This window comes from Periplaneta americana, chromosome 9, assembly GCF_040183065.1.
Source record: "Periplaneta americana isolate PAMFEO1 chromosome 9, P.americana_PAMFEO1_priV1, whole genome shotgun sequence".
Lineage (NCBI taxonomy): Eukaryota > Metazoa > Arthropoda > Insecta > Blattodea > Blattidae > Periplaneta > Periplaneta americana.
In genome coordinates this window covers 120749491-120767599 of record NC_091125.1, presented here as the reverse complement: position 1 = coordinate 120767599, position 18109 = coordinate 120749491, and positions in this window count along the sequence as shown.

Below are 18109 nucleotides of genomic sequence, written 5' to 3'. Positions count from 1 at the left end.
CTCTCCTAAGTCTTGACTTAGTATCTGCATGTTTTTTTTTTTTTTCAAACGGATCTAAGGGCGTCAATTTTACGATAAATTTTGTCACTTTTCTCATAACTTGTCATTTGGTCTTAGGCCAGTTTGGAATCCACCTCTTCAATTGTGTTCCCGCATAATACATCCGATACTCTTGTCCCGTTGACAGAAAAATGCAGTCACTGTAGCTACAAATTAATACCACAATATAACTTCACCAAACGAACGTCTTTCTTAAATAAAATCGAAGCCAATACTTATAAAGTAAACTCTCCTTAAAGCAGTCAAATTTTTGTTAATTCGAGAATGATTAAAATCAGGAATAACTTAATTTCTTTTATAACATCGTAAGAGTTGTAACTCTATAATGTTTTAAACCAGAAATACGTATATGTTTCTTATGCAAATTACTTAAACAAGATCTTTGCTTTATTTAAATTTACCGATAGGTATATTCATGTCATTTTTCGCAGTCTTCTCCATTGTGCTCTATTTAACAGAGATGGAAAGGTCTGTAAGTCCTTAACAACACAATTATTCGGAATGGTCTGATCCAGCGCTCAGTAACAAATGCTTTACACAGGCCTACATTTTTATATCTAGGCTACGTATTAACAATTTCTCCTTAGTGCCATCTGCTGCCATTTTTACAACTTGAATAGACTATCCGCCATCTGTCGCTGCTCTACTCAACTAAGTGACGCTCATTTTCTTTCTATAAATTTTAATAAGGTATCACCACAGTTTTTCAGAATAATTCAATCCAGAACACGGCCACACACACAATATCTGTAAATCTCATAAATTAAGGTCAATAATGGACAAACTTTTCAATTGGTCACAGAAAGTTACATACTACTTTATTCTTTCCTTAAAACGCCAGCTTTAAGAACTAATTAGCTGCATTGTTTCGTATACAGCAGATTATTTTTGAACACATCTGAATACATATCGTAAGCAGCTACAAAAATACCAAAATATAATTTTTGAAATTATAGGTTACAATTGTTGCAGAATAAAAATAGACAATATCCCATGTAAATGAAATAAGATACTCCCATTACTGCATAAAAATTGCAAAAATATATTTAACAGAAAACTAGAAGAGAAACAAAACTAAAGTTCTATAAAACTATGGCAGTACCCGTGTTGACATATGGAAGTGAATCATGGATAATTAAAGAACGAGTTAAAAGTAAATTACAGGCTGCAGAGATGAGGTTTCTTCGCAGAGTAAAGGGATGTACAAGAAGGGATTTGATAAGAAATGAGGATATCCGTAAAGAATTAAATATAATTATACAACATAAACTAAAAAGTTGAAGATTATAAAGAAAAGTGGAAAGAACACCTGTCTCGAATGGATAACGAAAGAATTCCAGCACTGATGCAACAGTACCAACCTAAAGGCAAAAGAGACGTCGGACGTCTTAGGAAGAGGTGGAACTGAATGAAATGTGAAGACGGAACAGGCATTAAGCCTAAACCATGAAGTGAAGATGATGATGATGATGATGATGATGATGATATTTAACAGGGCATCAATATGCAGGATTAAAATCACATCTGGATGCAGACACTTGAATCGTTAGTAACATCGTTATTGTATAAGAATTATACGAGTAAGTTTCTGCCCAAGGACAAGTCTTTCGCTACAAACCCAGCATTCTCCAACCTTTCCTCGTTTCTGCCTTCCTCTTAGTCTTAGCATACGATCCAAAATATATATTTTCTTCTGCCTCGAACTTTTCTCCCGTTCACCACTCTTGCCAGTGTGTATCTTTCGTAGGCAGTTTCTTCTTAGCAACTGACCCAGCCAATTTCTCTTCTCTTCCTAGTCAGTTTCAGCATTATTCTTTCTTCACCAATTCTTTCGACCACAGCTTTATTCCACATTCTGTCTGTCCATTTCACTCTCCCCATTCTTTTCCATATCCACATTTCAAATTATTCTAGTCGTTTCTCTTGATTTCGTCGTAACGTCCATGTTTTTGCCCCATACAATACCACACTCCACACAGTACTTCACTAGTCTCTTCCTTAGTTCTTTTTCCAGAGGTCCGCAGAGTTCACATCTATTCTTTCACTGTGCACCCCTGGTGTGTGCTACATGACGGAGATGGAAAAGTCTATAAATTCTTAGAAACGCGATTTAAAGGCACGCAGAAAAGAAAGTCTTTTATAGTGTTGGTGGTGTGTACCCACTACTCCCTTCCAAAAACGCGCGCTGTTGCGAATGATATGTCGGTCCATAAAAAGAGTTGAGTTCATAAAATATCTAGACAAGAGGTCGGCAACTCCAGTCAACAATCAGTCCGTCCGTCCGTCTGTCTTCCTGAATTCATCTCGTCGGTTTGCCCTCTTACTAGTCGCGCGGGTGGGAGCCATTTTATAGTCGTAGGCGCCCCCATGGGGCGCATGCCCACTAATTACGCGGGAAGACTCGAAGGTATTCTTCCCTAACGATGTCTTCCTGGTGCTTTTGCATTCCATAGAGTTCTCTCTGCTGTCAGCCATGAGGGCAGAGTCTTTGCCCTCGTCGGGCTCAGATGCTGCCCGGAGAGGTGACCCCTAATAAAACACGCGCGCACCATTACAGCAATCTTAAGAAGCATTCCTGGACAACGCTTCGAGGTAGAGAAATATAGAGAGAAACATGGACGATGTGTGTAGGAATCGGATTTATTAGAACAGGTAGTTGGGCCTTGGTAGAGTTGAGAATTACATACTAAATCCAGTTCGCTAGGTAACACCATGGAGGAACATAGTAATGATCAGGCTTCGAGATTTTGGACCCGATACAATAAGACGTTTACTGTGCTTCTACTATAGGTTGTTGACTCGCTGCAGGTAGTGAAAGGTAGGGATGTGTTGAGGTAACAACGTTGCTATTTCGAATAGAGTACGGTAGTATGGGGAAACGCACACATATGTACATTCTGAAAGTAAATATACATTACACAATGACAATGTCAAAAGAATGTGAAAAGCATTTATTCTCCTGTCTTTTATAAGCATTTGTGTTTAATTATACACAGTATTAATGGTGGAAATAAACATGTAGCAATTTTAATTTCTTCATTTATCCTATTGATTGTCTTTAGGAAGTGCAGTTACAGTACCGAATTGGAATGTACTACAAGACACATTTTCAGTGTCTCAAACGTAAATCTTCTTCAATTGTCTACCAAACACAGTTTGTACTGTGAAAAGATGTGCTCTACGTGATATGACTTTATAGGAGCAAAACGAAAAAACCTAACATCATTGCAGTCTCTAAGAGACAGTCCTTTATTCTCGGGTGACCCTATGTTCACTAATTTGCTGTTTATATTACACAATGCTTCATATCCGTTACTTTTACATAAAATTGATTTACACTTCTGTTTTACATGTTCAGTAACCGGTGTACTGGATGTCTAATTAATTCTCTGTGTCTTTTCCTCAACTAATTTGAGGGTTTCCGGCGTCTCTTGCTCTGATTTTTCTAACCGTGTAATAGTTTCAGACACAGTTTGAAAATAGGTTTGTATGAAAACCAAATTATTCATCAGAACCTTCAAATGCAGAGCGTTTTCCTTTGCGTATTTGTTGTCATTCATTCTACAGTACCCCCACCCATTGTACGCTTTACCACTATACTCAGTACGCCGTTATGCAGATTTGCCACTGAACTGTTCTATCGGGTCCGAAGTCTCGAAGCCTAGTAATGATATTCTGATGTCGATGAGAGAGAATGTAAACTCTAGTGCAGCGTTTCTCAAACTTTTATGAAGTGGGGATTACTTTTTTAAGTCAGAACAGTTCCGCGAACCACCTTACTCTTGTTCCCTTCGAAAGCAGATTTATCATTTATGTAGCATATTTTAATATCAATATACTTACATGTTAATGTATGAATAATTAATTAAAATTAATTTAATTCAATTAATTTTATATTAGTATAAACTAATTAAGTTAATGTTAACAGAAGAAAATTTCTTATATCGTCATCTCCAAAAAGAGAAATAAAAAAATTAATGCAGAAACATGCCCGATTTTCAACAAGTAAAGATGCAATTTTGCATGTTCTATTATTGGTGTACGACGTATAGTACGTAACCATTTCAATGTGCAAACTACATATTAAGAAAATCATAAATACATGAAAAGGTTCGCTATTTTGGTCCTTTTATGAATTCGGGTAGTCCCGAGCTGGGTTATAGGAACGGCGCCAGATGTGCAGAGAAAAGATAGCGAGAAACACCACGTTCATAGTGCTTTAAATACCTCTTTTTTTGCTGAGAGTAGAGTGGGAAGTCGATAGACGGGCAGGGTAAATAAATTTCATAAAATGTCAGTATTGGGAGAAAAAGTGAAAGGCGATTGCCATGTGTCATTTACAAACTCTGAGATTTTCAGCTATAGTGTGATACGCAATTCGTTTGAATGTTATTTTTTCTTCTATCTTTTTTGAAGGACAAGGGACCACAGTCCGCGGACCATAGTTTGAGAAATGCTGATCTAGTGTCAGCCATCTTCAGATTTAGTCTTAAGTGATATAAAGTGTTAAAAGTATATATCAAGATGTATAATGTTTATTATTATTATTATTATTATTATTATTATTATTAACATGTTCAGCAAAACAAACTTTCAATAATGAATTAGAACAAGAGGATAATAACAATAACATTAGTTATTATTACATAAACTGTAGCCTATACAGTAAATAGAACTAACCAACTAAACCCTTAAAAAATTATGCACTTTCTGTACTTAAGGAACAAAGGGATCGTAACTTTTAACATATAAATGATCAATCCTAATGCACCTGAACACTAGGAAGAGATTTATAATTTTTATTGTAAGAGGTATAGTGACTTTTCTTTACGCATTTCATCGGAATATGTAAACTAATAGTTTTAATAAATTAGTGACAACTCACATTTGGACGGAGTTACGCAATAAAAGACCAAGCGCCAAAAACCTGTTTCGAGATATTGGCCATTGAAATAAATCTGTTTTTTTATATAAAACATTTTATGCAAGAAGTATTATAACGTTCATACTATTACAAAAAAAAAACACAAATAATATCAAAAAGGCTAACCTATTTTTTATTAAGAGACCAGCAGTTGAATTAATATTTCAAAACAAAATAAATTAATGAATTTTATGCAATAAACGAATTTTTGCTTATAAATAGCAGCAAAATTCAGATATCGCATTCTTGATTTTTTCCGAGTTAAATTAGCCTGCCATCAACAGATTTGTGGAAATATGAGTAACTCATTTTTTCAAATTGTCGATTGGTCTATTATTGTGTAACTCCGTTCATTTATTCTAAGGACCTGCAATGAAAGACAGCATCAAGATATTGATACCTTGAATATAAACTGCCACACTCATAATGTCATAATTTTTCTCATAGCTACTATTATTTGAATCACTGGGGTCCTGCACATACTGTATATAAGGGCAAGAACTTATGTACAATACATTCTAATTTTCTGAGTCAGTTAATTAAGAACTATAGAACCATATCCCAGTTTCGATAGTACAGAGTAAAGTATTAGAAGTAAGTGTATCGGCTGCAGAAAAATACCCACCTTTTTGTAATGGCATTTTTGTAAATCAAATCAACATGCTTCTTAATAGGCCTATGACATTTCTTGTCAGTAAATACGCCATAATGTTATTAAAATAATGTAGGATTACTAACAAATACAACATGACAGTATACAAATTACTCAGATGTTACATTTCTGTGTGGTCAACGAATAAAGATGTTGGTATTACTGGTTAACGGTACCAAAGAAGCATAACTTAAAGGCTGAACATTAGACATGACAGCAACTGCTCACACATTCACAATAGATTGTACGAAGAACATGGAAATTTTACGACACTTGAATCAGTTTCTACATAACCAAACCCAGTGAGTGAATGTAGATGGTGCAATGCAGTTTTGAAGTCGAAAAACATGCAGAGACAGAGACATTTCGTCTGACAGACATTACGGCCAAAAACAAGACAAATAAAATCTTCCTATTGATTGCTTTTCGTTATACTAGTTGACAGGAAAGTCGTGAAGAAGAAAGCTGGAAGGAAATGAAAATACAAAGCTTAACACATGTGGGGTAAAAACGCTTGAGTGTCTTCAAAAACGAATCACTCGAGGAAATAGTTGCTTTCACCTCTACACTACACGAAAATAAACCATATGTAACCAATATGTGCTTATAGTAAGACAATTTTTTTCGCTCTCTTCAAGACCTATCTTCTTGTCGATAAATTTCCCGCAGAATCATTTAAACGTTATTATTTCTATAATACGTCTAGTCGACAAGCGACGATTTCCCGTAATTAAATAACACACACGATCTATATTTTCTTAAGTGCATACCGTCTATTACCGATCTGCACCGTGATGTGTCCTTCCATACTAAAATCACGACACCAATATTCTTTACCGCTTGATATGAAGAAACATCAACTCACAGCACACCTGTTATATCTTGACAGATATGCTGAGAGCTAATTTTTTTTTTCCTGGAGCTATTTAATTACTGCATGAAGTTCATTTTAATCAGTTTCTAAAAATAGCACTGGGCAACAAATTTAAACTTTGTTTCTGTCCTTTAGATGAAACTATGTAATTTTAACTAAATGAGAGGTGCTGAGTTCATTTCTGAAAACCAACATTTTCTAACACATACCATTTTTATGGTACACGAACTTCACTTATTTACACAAATTTGTCACACTAGTACATAAAGTAACCTTTGTTTGGCCAAAACTCACATACTAAAAAGTCTTTTTTGATCTTTTACGTTTATAGACAGCTTCTACAATCTCTCTGATGGGTGACCAACAATATTCAGCCAGCATACTTGCATTCCACCTTCCACTGAAGCGCTTTTCGAAGGTAGATATTTCTTGATGAAACCTCTTCCCGTGTTCATCGCTTACAGCACAACGTTTTTTTTTTTTTTGGAAAGAAGTTCAGGTGGCTGTCAAGAAAGTGTACTTTCAGTGACATGTTGTATCCTATAAGGTGAAAGTAGTGCAACATTTTACTAACATTAAATAACTTTTTATTTTCGAGTAACAGTACGTGCTGGACAAAAACTAACTGCAGATTCGTTTTTGAGACCACAAAATACATCGAATACACATATTTTATGAAAAGGACAAATTTCATGTTTTTGTACAGTGTAATCAGTCACTTCTTGTGATTTCAAATGCCCAAAAATACAAGTAAAATTATATAAAATCAGTTGGAAATTGAATAAATAGACTAATGGACAACCCAGGCGGCTAAAATGACACATTCATTTATTTCTATTTGAGTCGAGGGATTTCATGAAATTCATGCTGCTCCTTTGTTATTATGAAATAGTTATACAATGAAAACGTAACTTTTCATAATATTTACATGTGTGTTTCTTAATGGACATTCTGGCAGATTAACTGGTATGAAAACGGCTGTCTTGAGATGTAAATCAGTAAAGACTTGAAGTCTGGGAGAAACGTAAACTCAAATTATGAAGACATTAATTAGAACCACCTGCAACCAGCTCGTTATCATAGCGCACGATTGTGTCATCCTACTGAAAAGAAAAGAAAAAAACTTCGGCGTCGTGGCTGACTTACAGCGCGACACTCAGAAGAGGTTTGCAAGCTCACAAGCAAACATTCTGATGGAAGCAGACAAAAAAGTTAATTTTTTTCCTTCCACCATGTTAATAATGTCAAAAGAAGTGCTTATACAAATTTTGGTCACTCGACCGCAATTACGAGGCCGTCCAGAAAGTTATTTTCCTCAGAACCGTTTACAGAAAAATAGCACAAATTCATGGAAAGATTTATTGAAACAGATACAGCAATTGTTGTGCTATTTTCTACATATCCCTCACTGGAATTGAAACATTTGTCATATCATGGTATCAATTTTTGTATCTTTGTCTCGTAGAAGTCAGCCGACTTGGCTCGAAACCAGCCTTTGTCAGTCGTCTGCCTTCTCTGGCGATCCCATGACATGGCAAATGTCTCAATCCCGATGGGAAATATGTTGAAAAATAGCTCAACAATTTCTGTGTCTGTTCCAATGATTTTTTCCAATGAAATTGTGGTTTCTTTCTGATAACGGCCCCTGGCGAACGTATTCTTTCACGGCCCACGTAATTGCGGTCGAGTGACCAAAATTTGTATAAGCACTTCTTCTGACAACATTAACATGGTGAAAGAAAATAAATTAACTTTTTTATCTGCCCCCCTCCCCCATCAGAATGTTTGCTTGTCAGTTTAGCATTTCACTCGCAAAATCACTGCTTGGTACTATTTTTATATACTTCCTAAAATGTACTTTTCTGTATCCTGAGATACAGAAGAAGAGAGCGACAAAGATGATAGGCTACATACTTTTCAATGAATTTTTTACACGTTTGAGACATTTTGGCCAAGTTATCGCTTCATACTTCCGTTTTCCTGCTAAAATGACTTTAACTGCTCCACTAACCATCATCGGCTTCATACTGGTACACTGTAGATCCACTTGCTAGCGTACAACACGAACTGTCCCTTAGACGGCATAATGCTCTACGAGTTTCATTGTATTGCTTCCACCGTCCTCGACGGATTTTGAGCTTGCGAACCTTTGATTCAACGGCCAGCATGAAAACTGCGAGATCACCGACACCAAGGACGAGCCGCCATGGATAGAGATGGTAACACATGGCGACGACGGAGAAGATATAACGATAAGTGTATGCAAATTATGTTACACGATTTCTTTTATTCCTTTTTTACTAGAGTTATGCGACATCGCATAATATCTTTGTAACAATAAAGTTCTAATATTCTACTGAATTAAAATTAATGTTACCCACTAGCGTAGCTCAGGCGATAGTGCGTTTATCTGCTGATCTGGTGTTGAGCTCGGGCGTGAGTTCGTTTCCTGTATTAGGTGATTATTTGGTTGAATTTTTCCGAGGTTTTCCCTAACTGTAAGACGAATGTTAGGTAATATCTGACGAATTCTCTGCCTCATCTTGTTAAATAGAATGTGGCTATCACCAATCCTATCGACGCTATATAACCTAGAAGTTGATATAGGATCGTTAAATAACAAACTAAACAAATAATTTTGCAATAATGTAGATGACTTTCTTGTCATAGCGAATTAGCCAGACTTATGACAAGAAAAGTAATGAATCTAGGATCATATAATTAGAATTACAGAAATATTAGTACACCCCTGAGTGTGATAATTTCTACAAAAAAGAAGGTGAATTTTGATATAGAAAAATCATGAAGTCACAAAGGATCTGAAGGAGTTCACCTTGCAGACTGTCTCGTCGGATCTAATGTTGTTACGGCTGGGAGATTTATCAAGATGCCAGCAGAGGACTTCTCAAAGGAGCACACGAGCTGATCCCACTGGGAGATTGCTTCGGTCTCAGTAATTATTCCTCTGGTTTGTTTACTTATCTGTATTAGTTACTTAATTAATCGTGATATGACAAGCCGACACAGACTTATTAGGCTAGTCGGAATTCTAGACCATGTCTACGCAGTGGGCTGCAATATGCTATTCAAACAGCATACGTGAAATAGGCTACATCGACTGCACGAACTCACGCATTAAACAATTTTATTCATAGGACATAATATTTTAATGTTAGGCATAATATTTCTCTTTCCACGGTCTCTCCTCACTCTCTTCAAATTTCTGCCTCCTCATATTCTTGCCAGTATGGTTAAATTTTTACTCCCTTCTCATTCTACTTTTTACTACATACTTACTTATGACTTTTAAGGAACCTAAAGGTTCATTTAGGTCTCACTTAAGCCCGCCATCAGTCTCTATCCTGAACAAGATTAATCCAGTCTCTACAATCATATCCTACCACTTTCAAATCCATTTTAATAAGCTATTATCCTCCTATCTACGTCTCGGTAGGCCTATCCTCAAAGGTCTTTTTTCTCTCCGGCGTCCCAACTAACACTCTATATGCATTTCTGGATAAGCCTAACGTGTTACATGACTTTTTATTACAACACTTTATTTTCCTTATCGTCTCTTCGTTTTTACCTGTAATTATAATTTTCTTTATTTTCTATCTTCCTCTTACAATCTTTCTTCTCTTCTTTTATTTCGGCTTTATTTTCTACGTTTTCCTCTTTCCTTTTCCTCTTCCTTCAATTTCTGCATTATTTTCTACTCTTCCTCTTTCTTTATCCTCTTCCATCAATTTCTGCATTATTTTTACTCTTCCTCTTTCGTTTTCCTCTTCCTTCTATTTTTTCGTTGTTTTATATTTCTGCATTATAATCTACTCTTCCTCTTTACTTTTCCTCTTCCTTCAATTTCTGCTTCATTTCCTACTCTTTCTTTCCTTTCCTTCTTCCTTCAATTTCTGCTTTAATTTCAATTCTTCCTCTTTCCTTTTCCTCTTCCTTCAATTTTTTCTTTATTTTCTATTATTTTCTACTCTTCCTCTTTCCTTTTTTCAATTCCTGCTTTATTTTCCACTCTTCCTCTTTCTTTTTCCTCGCCTTTCGATTTCTGCTTTATTTCCTACGCTTTCTCTTTCCTTTTCCTCTTCTTCCAATTTCTGCTTTATTTTCTTCTCTTCCTCTTTCGTTTTCATCAACTATCAAAATCTCCTTTATTTTCTAATAGACTATTTCTATTCTTTCAATTTGATCTTAGTTTCTACTCTTTCACTTTCCTTTTCCTAATCTTTGAATTCATACTTTAATTTTTAGTCTTCCTTTTTCCTTTTCAGTCGGTAACTTCTTTATTTTCTACTCTTCCTCTTTCCCTTGTGTTTCTCCTCTGTTTCCTTCTCCTCTTTCTATTGCTATTTTGTTCTTTTCATTTCTGCTCTATTTTCTTCCCTTCCTCTTTCTTTCTACTTCTAATTCTCTCATCTGCAGCCATGACGATGTCAATGCAGTCGTGGAGGATTGACGCGGAACATTCACAACACAATACTTTGACATGGAACACGAATGCTTTTCATAATGCGTCAAAGCATGGGAGACTATGTAGAGATTCTATAGCTGCTGTAGTGTGTACAAAACAATACCCAGAAATTTATCACTTCATTCCTTTGAAACTAATTGAAATTGCTTCTCGGAGAAGTCTAGTACGAGTATTTAATTCAGGATTACAGAATGAATTTTACAAAATTACGCAATCGTTGCAGATGCTCGACCTATCGACTCGTAAACTGTGGCCCTCTTTTACACGCGAAGATGAGCCTGGCAGTTGTAAAAGTGTTACTTCCTGAACTGCGTCGTAAATCCTTGGTACTATTTCGATCTGGACCATATTTTTACTTTATGGTCTGCGTTGCATTCTTCACACAATGGGCCGCCTCCATTTGAGAGGCATTTACAACAAAGAGGTCAGGTTATGCATGCTGTTAACAAAGAGTCTTCCGAAGTTTGTAGCTCCAATTTTCCGCCACATTGTCTGCCAGGCCGGACGAGTGGGTTAGCGAACTCCCGTCACATCTCAAGTTATGAAAAATCTATTATTATTATCATTATTATTATTATTATTATTATTATTATTATTATTATTGAGTTCCCTTACATATATTAGTAAGGTATAAATTTTCCAAATTTACAAAATATTGGTTACCTGCAGATGAAATATTCCTCTGACCTTACTTCTATGTATAGCCCTTCTGAAAAACCCATTGCGTTGTTGATTGTTGCTGCAATGTTTACAAGCACTACAACATTTCTCTTCTTTTACGAGTATTTTCCAGATACTCTAACTTTTTTTATTGTAGGTTTCTGTATTTGTTAAATTTCATAATATTATTATTTTTAATATGATTCAATAAAACAGCGACGACAATGCTAAATAGTCAGATTTTTTTTTTGTTTTTTATTCATTCCTTTGTCCTTCCCATCTCATTTCTTCCTCCTTTTGCTGCAATCTCTCTTATTTAGTTTCTTCAGTAACTGAATAATTGACTCACTATTCAATAAGTCATTCATTCTATAAATTTTTCACTTAATAGTATTTTTATTCATTAATACAATTATTCATTTTATTGACACAATGACGCATTAATTCATTGATACAATGACTCATTCATCCATTAAATCTTCCATTTATCCATCCATTCATTTACGTTTTAATTCACCCATTCATCGAATCACTCAATTCATTCATTCAGTCTCCATTCCCTCTTCAATTCATTCATCCTCCATTAACTCCCCAATTCATTTAACAATTCATTTTTATGCATGCATTTCTTACTTAATTCATCCACTCTTTACTGAAATCATTATTTCATGCATTCCTTCCTCAATTCATCCAGTATTCCATTCACTCCTCAATTTCCAATCATCCATTCACTTTTCAATTAATCCAATCATGGATTTACCCCTCAATTTATCCAATCATCCATTTATTCTAGAAATAAGCCATTCATACATTCATAAATCAACCACTCATCAATGCGCATCTTAAAATATAAATTCATCCATTCATTCAATTAATTTGTCTATTTATTCCTTAATTAATTCATCCATTCACTCCTCAATTCATTATCTCAAGTCATGTATCCATTCATTCCTCAAGTAATTCATCCATGCATCCTTGATTCATCAATCCCTTCACTCAATTCATACATTCATTCACTCCTCAATTCATCCATTCACTCTTGAATTAATTCATTCATGCTTCAATTCATTAATCTATTTCAATAAATTCGCTCTTACATTCACTGTTTTGTTTACTCTACAATTCATCACTCTGCAATTCATTCATTCATTCATTCATTCATTCATTCATTCCTTCCTTTACTCTATAAGTATAGTAATTTATTTTTCCACTTTTTCATTTACAGGTTAACTTTCCATCCTTCTTTTCCTGCTTCAAATCTTTCTCCTATCGATAGTCGACCTGAGTGGCGCAGTCGGTAGAGTGTTGGCTTTCTGTGCCCGAGGTTGCGGGTTCGATCCCGACCCGGCATTTAAGTGTGCTTAAATGCGACAGGCTCATGTCAGTAGATTTACTGGCATGTAAAAGAACTCCTACGGGGCAAAATTTCGGCACACAGGTGACGGTGATATAACCTCCGCAGTTGCGAGCGTCGTTAAATGAAACACAATTAAATTAATTTTTAGTAGGTTATTTTACGACGCTTTATCAACATCTCAGGTTATTTAGCGTCTGAATGAAGTGAAGGTGATAATGCCGGTGAAATGAGTCAGGGTCCAGCACCGAAAGTTACCCAGCATTTGCTCATATTGGGTTGAGGGAAAACCTCGAAAAAAAACCTCAACCAGGTAACTTGCCCCGACCGGGAATCGAACCCGGACCACCTGGTTTCGCGGCCAGGCGGCTAAGCGTTACTCCACAGGTGTGGACTAATTAAATTAAATCTCCTATCAATACTTTCTTATTTTTTTCTTTCTATTTCTTTCTTCAATTCTCAGTCTGGTTTTGCGCTTTAAATCTATCAATTTGTCTCGTTCTTTGTTTCTTTGTTTCTTTGTTTCTTTTCTTCCTGTTTTCCTTCCATTTAATCCCGAATTTTCTCCTGACTAAATGTGCCTAGAAGCCACTATATTTGAAACTACAGAGAAAAAAAGCACTTAATGGAACTCCCATCGCGTTTCATTCCTACTCCTGAAGTAACACGCTCAAAATGAACAGATATCCATGACTTCAGCGGGATTTGAATCCCGCAAGCATTCAATGTCACTTATATTGCAGTAATAAAAATTATTATACTTCAATATTGACCAAAAGTAACATGAAAGCTGGCCGAAGTCCGGCAAGATTTATGAACTGTGACACAGACGTCTTACTTCTGCTCCTTATGAAGCTATAACGGGATTAAGTATGCTCGCTGTCATGAAATATTACGGCTTGAATGTGCATGAGGATATTACTTAAGCCCCGGCTTCACAGTCGTGTCAATCCTCAATGCAGAGGTCACGTGCGAAACGATTAATCACCGCAGACTCGTTGGAATTACTTCGGGATTTGCAGACATCGTGCCTGTCATGCCGGTAGCCGCTCTTATCGCAGGGTATTTAAAAAATTGTGCACGTAATCTTCTTGTTTTGCCTTCTACTTTTATTACAACATTTGAACTCGTTTATAATATATTTCACAACCAATTTTTCATAATGGTATATGATCTATCACATTAGACATTTTTAAAATCATAATTCAATCCGCTCCAATCTCTTCAAAGTTTATACTCAAGTAGCTATACGTCAGTTTAATTGTCTGCTACAAATTACGAAGTGAGAGCGCGTGCTTTGCATAAAACAACAAGGCGTTTCCAAAAGCATGCTCCACAATTAAACTCGATGTCGTAATGCTTGTAATTCTACGGAACAAGCAACAACTATGAATTATTAAATGATTTTTGGGAAAATGGTCTTCGATAATGGTGTCATAACCAAGCAGCGCATTTTCGTTCCCAAACAAGTTAGGAAAGTTATCGGTTAGTATATCCTGGAGTTTCAGGGTTAAAACTCTAACACTAAATGCTTACGTCAGGACGCTACGAAAGGTAAAACCTAGTTCGGTACATAATAATAATAAAGCATGACAACTGTAAGTGGGATTGCTACTAAATTGAAATGATCTGTCCAGCTACCTTTCAACCATATAAACGCACTAACACTGCGAAACTAGCACTCTACAAAATATTAGTGCTACATATGACAGGAAATATAATTAGATCGATGATAATACTGAACTAGTATATATAATATACCAAAACATAATAGTAAACATGATACACATTTACAGTATACAGAGTGTTTCCGGGCTAGTGTTACAAACTTTCAAAGATGATGGCAAAGGGCACATGTATATATTTGAGAGAAAGAACCCTGGTCCGGAAATGACTGAGTCGAAAGTTATAAGCAAAAATAGTTGTGTGGAAATGAAATTATAATTTCGCACCACGTGCCCTCCGTCCCTTAACCTTTGGAACAGTCGTGGAAAGTTGGTATGGGCCGGATGTCTCCTACGTGGGTACTTGTACCGATACAATCTGTGAGCTTGTCTACTGTTCCCATTGGCTCATCCGTATTCGAAAATCACGTCTACATATTCCGCTCTCGTGTACTCCTCCATTTCACTAGGACTGATCGACTGGACACTGCAACTTGTACACATACACTGCTGTCTACAGACGTGCATATCAGGACCGGCCATGTCCGTTACACATTACGCCATCTGCATTGCTTTAGTGTAGTTTTCTGTCCCCATCCCTCAGACAGCGCACTGAATGCAATACTACCTGTAAGTAGACAACGTAACCAACGTCAGATGAATACAGTATGTGTAAGACGTGCAGATAAATACACATAATTAAGGTGTGCAGAGAAATAAAATTATTTCATTTCCACACAACTATTTTTGCTTGTAACTTTCGATTCAGTCATTTCCGGACCAGGGTTCCTTATCTCAAATTGATACACGTGCCCTTCCCCATCATCCCTGAAAGTTTGTAACACTAGACCGGAAACAACCTGTATAACCTAGTAGTTGATACAGTGTCGTTAAATAACCAACTAAAATAAAAAAATAACTTTACTGTATATACTCTATAAATACAATATATACAATTAATTCATTTAACAAAATCAGCTCCGTTACGGAAAACAGAAATATATAGGTATATTCTGAGGTTATGAAATTCGTATCTTTTATCATAACTGTCAGTAAAAATTTGTTTAAGCTAACAAAATATTCTTCCTAAGTCACAAGACGTACAAGGACACAATTATAAAAACAAAAATTAATATACAAATTAACAATATTTACATTTTACACAATATAGACAAAATACAGATCAAAATTAAATACAATATAAGATAGATTGACAAATTAAAATAATATTAACGCAAAAGTCTGAAAGAAAATGCAATTTACTCATTATTAGAATCGGATCACAATATAGTCGTAACTTGGTATTTTACATATACAACATTGAAGATGGAGCGCCTGTATTGTACTATGATTCATAGTCTATTTGTACCTGCTTACAAATTCTATCCTGCTTATGCATCCATGTGACGTAATAGATATACCAGAAGAAACTACTCGATCCGCTGTACGTTTGGGAACACAAATGCGCTACCTGGTCATAACTCAGTGAGTAGGATAACAATGACGATGATGATGATGATGATGATGACTTCGAGATAATGATAAATCGATTACGGTTAGATAGCTGCAGAATAGGGCTTATAAAAAAATACAACCGGTTTTCATTCGACCGGTCAGACAGCATCCGCCAACGTAGAGTATCCGACTGAATGTTCGAATTTCAACCGATAGCCCCTTATGTTTTGGAGGCTAGACAGAACACTGGCATTTTCTGAGTACATAAGCGGAGTAACAATTGAAGGAAATTTACCATGTGTAATTTAAAAAAAATATATTTGCTTAATATAAGTTAGGTCTACAATTTATTGCATACTTTATTATACTTATCTTAATACCTAATAGACTACATAAATGAACAAATGCACACCGGCAATAACAAAGGAAATAAGTGTAATGCATAATATGAAATTTGGTGTGTAAAGAAATGCAAGAATAGAATAAATTACAAGAGAAAATAAGTAGGCCTACACACATTCTATTGTAACGTTTACACTTTAAACTTAAAATGCATATCTCTAAAACAGTAGTTGTTAATAACTTTTATTTACTCTATGCAGATACATTATTTCATTAATAAATCATTTTCCAGAAGATATGTTTTGCTCTTGACGATACAACTGTAATACTTGAATTAATTAATTAACTAATGAATTAATCAATGAGTCAATGAATGAACCAATTAATAAATGAATGAACCATTTAATGAATGAATGAAGCAATCAGTGAATCACTGAATCAGTCAATGATTCAATCAATGAATCCATGGATGAATGAATCAATGAGTCGATGGATGGATGGATGGATGGATGGATGGATGGATGGATGGATGGATGGATGGATGGATGATTGAATGATTGATTGTAGTGAGAGAAGAATTATCAATTAAATAGTAGGCCTACACGATGACAATCACGTCCTTGCAAGGGCTCTTGGAATTCCTGCATGGCTCTATGTGGTCTGCCTTTGCCGTCCACTCACAAAGAGTGAGAAACAACTCGAATATTTGTTAAAACTGAACCTGAAACTCTCCGCGAGACGAAAGAATTTTGCATACTGACTGCAGAGCCAGACGTTCGATAGCAATAATATGATTTATATTTTTCGTAACCGGTTGTGCACGACTCTAATTACGATAACACTGCGGCAAAGAGATTTTGATGATACTGATTCTGAAATTGGCTAGAAATTCTGATCATTTGTTACACCCGAGTGATTCCCCCACAAAGTATCACAGCTTTCGTACACATACAGTACTTCTTTAAGGGTAAATAAAAGCATCATCTCTCTCTACAGAGCTTAGATTAGTTTCTTTTTACATTTAATAGGAAACAATCAATGCGCCATTTTGAAATCAATTTTTGGGAGTGTTGCCGTGTTCCGCTTTTGTATGATTTTAATATGTTATTCAGCATGGATTCCTGAGCTGTACATTGATTAGAAACCTTCTTAAGCAATTTTTCCCAGGTCGAAATGCAAATTGCCTTGACTACACATGAACAGAACATTTTAAAGCGTCAATAAAATTCGTAAGATTTTTTTATCAACAGTAATCTCACTAGAGGTTTTGATTTATATAGAGAAAATCAAAACTCAAGTGAGATTTAATTAACTATTACACGATTAGAAGAAATTAGCCCATATAAAAGATTAGAAGAAATAAAGTACTCATACAATAAAATGGATATTAATTGAGGGGCTTAGAACAAAAAGCAGGTAAGTGACATTATTAAAAAAATGAGGTAAGTGCGTGTTGTGATAGCCCAAAAGGATGTTTGTTTGGGATAAAATCAGGTAAGTGATCACACTGTGCAGTGCTGCTATATGGGCATCATTTCACCAAGCTAGTGTATAATATTTCATTGCATGTAGAACTTCAACTGTAATTTCCTCAAAACTAGGTTTCCGTCACTTACCTGCTTTTTGTTCTAAGCCGCTCAA